Source organism: Schistocerca americana, unplaced genomic scaffold (assembly GCF_021461395.2).
Source record: "Schistocerca americana isolate TAMUIC-IGC-003095 unplaced genomic scaffold, iqSchAmer2.1 HiC_scaffold_630, whole genome shotgun sequence".
Classification (NCBI taxonomy): Eukaryota; Metazoa; Arthropoda; class Insecta; order Orthoptera; family Acrididae; genus Schistocerca; species Schistocerca americana.
The window spans coordinates 52,501-60,000 of NW_025726380.1; the positions used below are offsets into that span (position 1 = coordinate 52,501).

The 7,500-nt window shown below is 50.4% G+C and overlaps 1 non-coding gene across 1 annotated transcript in view; it reads left to right on the forward strand.

The window, feature by feature from the left end:
• The first annotated feature begins 7,072 nt into the window (after nucleotides 1–7,072).
• Nucleotides 7,073–7,500, forward strand: part of LOC124587797 — a 1,910-nt gene continuing 1,482 nt past the window's right edge. The window contains exon 1 of the ribosomal RNA XR_006975683.1: nucleotides 7,073–7,500. This exon is cut by the window's right edge and continues 1,482 nt beyond it. This is a non-coding gene — a ribosomal RNA (small subunit ribosomal RNA).

Below are 7,500 nucleotides of genomic sequence, written 5' to 3' on the forward strand. Positions count from 1 at the left end.
CGTAACCTAACCTATATCGTACCGTAACCTAACCTATGTCGTACCTTAGCCTAACCTATGTCGTACCTTAACCTAACCTATGTCGTACCTTAACCTAACCTATGTCGTACCTTAACCTAACCTATGTCGTACCTTACCCTAACCTATGTCGTACCTTAACCTAACCTATGTCGTACCTTAACCTAACCTATGTCGTACCTTAACCTAACCTATGTCGTACCTTAACCTAACCTATGTCGTACCTTAACCTAACCTATGTCGTACCTTAACCTAACCTATGTCGTACCTTAACCTAACCTATGTCGTACCTTAACCTAACCTATGTCGTACCTTAACCTAACCTATGTCGTACCTTAACCTAACCTATGTCGTACCTTAACCTAACCTATGTCGTACCTTAACCTAACCTATGTCGTACCTTAACCTAACCTATGTCGTACCTTAACCTAACCTATGTCGTACCTTAACCTAACCTATGTCGTACCTTAACCTAACCTATGTCGTACCTTAACCTAACCTATGTCGTACCTTAACCTAACCTATGTCGTACCTTAACCTAACCTATGTCGTACCTTAACCTAACCTATGTCGTACCTTAACCTAACCTATGTCGTACCTTAACCTAACCTATGTCGTACCTTAACCTAACCTATGTCGTACCTTAACGTAACCTATGTCGTACCTTAACGTAACCTATGTCGTACCTTACCCTAACCTATGTCGTACCTTACCCTAACCTATGTCGTACCTTACCCTAACCTATGTCGTACCTTACCCTAACCTATGTCGTACCTTAACCTAACCTATGTCGTACCTTAACCTAACCTATGTCGTACCTTAACCTAACCTATGTCGTACCTTAACCTAACCTATGTCGTACCTTAACCTAACCTATGTCGTACCTTAACCTAACCTATGTCGTACCTTAACCTAACCTATGTCGTACCTTAACCTAACCTATGTCGTACCTTAACCTAACCTATGTCGTACCTTAACCTAACCTATGTCGTACCGTAACCTAACCTATGTCGTACCTTAGCCTAACCTATGTCGTACCTTAACCTGACCTATGTCGTACCTTAACCTGACCTATGTCGTACCTTAACCTGACCTATGTCGTACCTTAACCTGACCTATGTCGTACCTTAACCTGACCTATGTCGTACCTTAACCTGACCTATGTCGTACCTTAACCTGACCTATGTCGTACCTTAACCTGACCTATGTCGTACCTTAACCTGACCTATGTCGTACCTTAACCTGACCTATGTCGTACCTTAACCTGACCTATGTCGTACCTTAACCTGACCTATGTCGTACCTTAACCTAACCTATGTCGTACCTTAACCTAACCTATGTCGTACCTTAACCTAACCTATGTCGTACCTTAACCTAACCTATGTCGTACCTTAACCTAACCTATGTCGTACCTTAACCTAACCTATGTCGTACCTTAACCTAACCTATGTCGTACCTTAACCTAACCTATGTCGTACCTTAACCTAACCTATGTCGTACCTTAACCTAACCTATGTCGTACCTTAACCTAACCTATGTCGTACCTTAACCTAACCTATGTCGTACCTTAACCTAACCTATGTCGTACCTTAACCTAACCTATGTCGTACCTTAACCTAACCTATGTCGTACCTTAACCTAACCTATGTCGTACCTTAACCTAACCTATGTCGTACCTTAACCTAACCTATGTCGTACCTTAACCTAACCTATGTCGTACCTTAACCTAACCTATGTCGTACCTTAACCTAACCTATGTCGTACCTTAACCTAACCTATGTCGTACCTTAACCTAACCTATGTCGTACCTTAACGTAACCTATGTCGTACCTTAACCTAACCTATGTCGTACCTTAACCTAACCTATGTCGTACCTTAACCTAACCTATGTCGTACCTTAACCTAACCTATGTCGTACCTTAACCTAACCTATGTCGTACCTTAACCTAACCTGTATTGCGCCTTAACCTAACCTGTATTGCGCCTTAACCTAACCTATATTGCGCCTTAACCTAACCTATATTGCGCCTTAACCTAACCTATATTGCGCCTTAACCTAACCTATATTGCGCCTTAATGTAACCTATATTGCGCCGTAGTGTAACCTATATTGCGCCGTAGTGTAACCTATATTGCGCCGTAGTGTAACCTATATTGCGCCTTAATGTAACCTATATTGCGCCTTAATGTAACCTATATTGCGCCTTAATGTAACCTATATTGCGCCTTAATGTAACCTATATTGCGCCTTAATGTAACCTATATTGCGCCTTAATGTAACCTATATTGCGCCTTAATGTAACCTATATTGCGCCTTAACGTAACCTATATTGCGCCTTAACGTAACCTATATTGCGCCTTAACGTAACCTATATTGCGCCTTAACGTAACCTATATTGCGCCTTAACGTAACCTATATTGCGCCTTAACGTAACCCACATTGTGCTGTAACCCAACACACGTTGGGCCTTAACCCAACACACGTTGGGCCTTAACCCAACACACGTTGGGCCTTAACCCAACACACGTTGGGCCTTAACCCAACACACGTTGGGCCTTAACCCAACACACGTTGGGCCTTAACCCAACACACGTTGGGCCTTAACCCACCACACGTTGGGCCTTAACCCAACACACGTTGGGCCTTAACCCAACACACGTTGGGCCTTAACCCAACACACGTTGGGCCTTAACCCAACACACGTTGGGCCTTAACCCAACACACGTTGGGCCTTAACCCAACACACGTTGGGCCTTAACCCAACACACGTTGGGCCTTAACCCAACACACGTTGGGCCTTAACCCAACACACGTTGGGCCTTAACCCAACACACGTTGGGCCTTAACCCAACACACGTTGGGCCTTACCCCAACACACGTTGGGCCTTAACCCAACACACGTTGGGCCTTAACCCAACAAAACATACCGCCATCTGTAGGTCTCCCGCAACATGACCTCCTGCAACGACGATACCGTCATCTATGAGACGCCAAGCCGACTAAGACAGCGTTGGCCCCACAGTGCCCTTCGTTCGACCCCACCCACAAAGCCTGCACCCTCTGTCGACAACAGCACCCCAACGCCAGCGCCTCTGCCGCACGAAGTCGTGGACCGGCAATCACTCCACCTGCACCCGTTCGTGCCCCACCCCAACCGCCCAACTCGCAACTCCAGCGGATGAACGGCGGACTTTGCTCGCACTCGCAATGTGCAATCCACCCCTATAACGTGCGTTTCATGAAGAGTTATGTCCAATATGCGACATTCCCGCTGTCCATATACATGAGCTGCGAGCTGTACCACGTACGAGCTACAGACGCGATCGCGTTGCTCTCTGTACGAATGCAGATGCTCAGCGGCAGCTAGGAGGCGCTCCATCCATGTCGGTACCGGTGAGCGTTGCACTCGCAGTCGCAAAAACGTACGGCAAGTATATTACCCGGAAGAGTCAATGACAGTCCAAGCCCCCCTGCGTGGGAAGAGTCTTCCTAGGCCATGACCCACCGGAAGGGCGCAGCGTCCCCCACCCCAGACATGTGACGTCACACTATCGGTATTGACGACTAGACTGATTCCTTATAATCATTTGCCATACACCGGTGGAAGCTGCCGAGACGAGTAACTACATAGCGGGCTCGCCGTGTCACTAATGTACAGAGATACAATAGTTTCGACTGGAACCGGAGTAAACGTATACACGGCGCTGATTAGTAATAGATAGAGCCATCAGAATACAGATAATGTATACAACTGTCCGTATACATGCTGAAAGACTCTGCTCACAATCACACGTCAGCCAGACACTCTTATCACGCACTACTCTCTGCCTGTAACAGGCACACAGACAATATGTAAGCACCAGCATGGAACAACACCCAGTGCATCCTCTCTGCCACATTAGACAATCCACACTATCATAACCAGACCGGGAGGTCCACTCGGAAAACAGAATATCCCACCCTTCCGACAACCACCATTGCTCAGCTAAGCCACCAACACCCACACATGTCCCACACAGGGGTGCACCCAACATCACAATACTGCCTCCTGTCACACCACACAAACAATGGCAGGAATGAAAGACACAGGTCTGCCACAAGCATGGAATCAGAGCGCCGCCTGTTATGAGCCAAAGGTGCACCCTGACGTGGCAAATCCGATGATGCCGCAGTCATTTACTTACGATAATCACAATCAACAAACCGGCCCCCCCCCCCCCCCCCAAAACACCTTTCCTTACAACAATGTGTACCTTAACCTAACCCATATTGTGCCTTAACCTAACCCGTATTGTACCTTAACCTAACCCGTATTGTACCTTAACCTAACCCGTATTGTACCTTAACCTAACCCGTATTGTACCTTAACCTAACCCGTACTGTGCCTTAACCTAACCCGTACTGTGCCTTAACCTAACCCGTACTGTGCCTTAACCTAACCCGTACTGTGCCTTAACCTAACCTATGTTGCGCCTTAACCTAACCTATGTTGCGCCTTAACCTAACCTATGTTGCGCCTTAACCTAACCTATGTTGCGCCTTAACCTAACCTATGTTGCGCCTTAACCTAACCTATGTTGCGCCTTAACCTAACCTATGTTGCGCCTTAACCTAACCTATGTTGCGCCTTAACCTAACCCATGTTGCGCCTTAACCTAACCCATGTTGCGCCTTAACCTAACCCATGTTGCGCCTTAACCTAACCCATGTTGCGCCTTAACCTAACCCATGTTGCGCCTTAACCTAACCCATGTTGCGCCTTAACCTAACCCATGTTGCGCCTTAACCTAACCCATGTTGCGCCTTAACCTAACCCATGTTGCGCCTTAACCTAACCCATGTTGCGCCTTAACCTAACCCATGTTGCGCCTTAACCTAACCCATGTTGCGCCTTAACCTAACCCATGTTGCGCCTTAACCTAACCCATGTTGCGCCTTAACCTAACCCATGTTGCGCCTTAACCTAACCCATGTTGCGCCTTAACCTAACCCATGTTGCGCCTTAACCTAACCCATGTTGCGCCTTAACCTAACCCATGTTGCGCCTTAACCTAACCCATGTTGCGCCTTAACCTAACCCATGTTGCGCCTTAACCTAACCCATGTTGCGCCTTAACCCAACACACGTTGCGCCTTAACCCAACACACGTTGCGCCTTAACCCAACACACGTTGCGCCTTAACCCAACACACGTTGCGCCTTAACCCAACACACGTTGGGCCTTAACCCAACACACGTTGGGCCTTAACCCAACACACGTTGGGCCTTAACCCAACACACGTTGGGCCTTAACCCAACACACGTTGGGCCTTAACCCAACACACGTTGGGCCTTAACCCAACACACGTTGGGCCTTAACCCGCTCTGTAATTGTCATACGACGCGTTAAATTAGTGTAGTGTTGCCTAACTGCAACCCCCGCAATATAGTTTGCTACTCGCACTGCCCGGTCCCCAGAGTATCGCTTCATGTTAAACACCTTGCAGCTATACACTGTAATGCGGATGGCAGCAGGACGTACATGCTCAATGCCCTTCGCAGTTGTTCATTGGCATTCGCATGGCGAAGCACAGCCTACGTTGTGGTACGGCTTGTGTCAACTGTCCGCTGATGTTGTACGTCCAAATCACACACTGTACTGCACATTGGTCCTCATGTACTGAATGATACATCGTGGTACATGTGTGACCGTACCACGACTGCGCCAACAACGGCGAACCATACGGTCCAAATATTGTGCACTCAGCTACGTGTCGTCTCCCTATAAGAGCTGGATTGCAGTATGGTATGCCGTGGATGGCGATCAGCATGAGCCGTCTGTTGATGTAGTGGTGCGTGTTGTCAGACGTAGTCGTCTCTTCTCACACACCGTGATAGCATGGTGCACTGCGTTCCACATCTGCGACATGCGACAGAGGCCGGTTGACAGTCGTTCGCGCAATGGACATCGCATACGTACGGGGGCCACCTTCCACGTGTTCGCGAAGCGTGCACATGTTGTTGCGTGTATGTGGGCAGACATAGTGTGTCGTGACACCTGACACAGGCATGCAACAATCGTTGAATTTGCAAATGGCGATGGACGTCTACGTTTGCTGGTGACGTTACGCAAATGAACAACTGGTAAACCGTTGTGGTGCGGTTGTTCTCGCTAGAGGTGAATCAGTGATGGCGACGATCGGTTGAGCTACCAACCGGTTGTTTCAGCGATACCCACCATGCCCACGAACGTGAATGGCATGTGGGTGTGAAGCGATACGCGGCGGTGGCTGGGTGGGACCGTCCCCGGCCGGTGAGGGGGGGCCTCCCGGCGTGCTGGCCGCGCGGTGCGTGGGCGCACGCGCTACAGCCGGCTGGTGGGGGCGGCCAGTGGCAGGCGCGCCGGCCGACGGAGGCGGCAGGCGGCGCAGCTGCGCGCCGGCGCACCCTGCACGCGGCGCCGTGCGGCCAAAGTAGGTCCTCGCGGGCCCGGTGCGAAGCGCGGTGGACATCTGCAGTGTGCTGGTCCGATTGAGGACTGTGTGCGCTGAGGATGCGCCGCCGCCCGGCGCTCGGCGCCGCGACGCCGTCTGCTGCTCGGTCGCCTCTGCGGTTCTCGCAGGTGGATTGTATCGCAGCTGTGCGGACGTGTTGGCGCGTGCGCTGTGCTGGGAGAGTTCGCTTCGGCACCCAAGTGGGGCTTTTGTCCTTCTGTGGCGCTGGCGTTGGAGCTGCCGGCCACCGTAGGTGGCGCGTGTTGTCTCCCGCCGGCAATGCCACGACAGCACGCTCCCGGGCCTCTGTCGGCAGCGGCAAGCTCAGTTGGGAGCACGGGTGGTCGCACCTAAAGCGTCTACTCGCCAAACCCCGGGCGATTGCGCCTCTCTCGAACCCGACCAAGTACTTAGGACGGCGCTGCGCGCCGCCGGGACCTGAGAGGGTTTCGAGGTGTATTGTGCAGGGGAGCTCAGCCTCCTCCTGTTTGCAGAATAATTGAGCGGACGCTTGCGTGTTCGCGCGGGCCCCCGGGACACACTCCCGGGCGGCCGGCTGCTCAGCTCTAGTTGACGCAGCTCCCTGGTTGATCCTGCCAGTAGTCATATGCTTGTCTCAAAGATTAAGCCATGCATGTCTCAGTACAAGCCGCATTAAGGTGAAACCGCGAATGGCTCATTAAATCAGTTATGGTTCCTTAGATCGTACCCACGTTACTTGGATAACTGTGGTAATTCTAGAGCTAATACATGCAAACAGAGTCCCGACCAGAGATGGAAGGGACGCTTTTATTAGATCAAAACCAATCGGTCGGCTCGTCCGGTCCGTTTGCCTTGGTGACTCTGAATAACTTTGGGCTGATCGCACGGTCCTCGTACCGGCGACGCATCTTTCAAATGTCTGCCTTATCAACTGTCGATGGTAGGTTCTGCGCCTACCATGGTTGTAACGGGTAACGGGGAATCAGGGTTCGATTCCGGAGAGGGAGCCTGAGAAACGGCTACCAC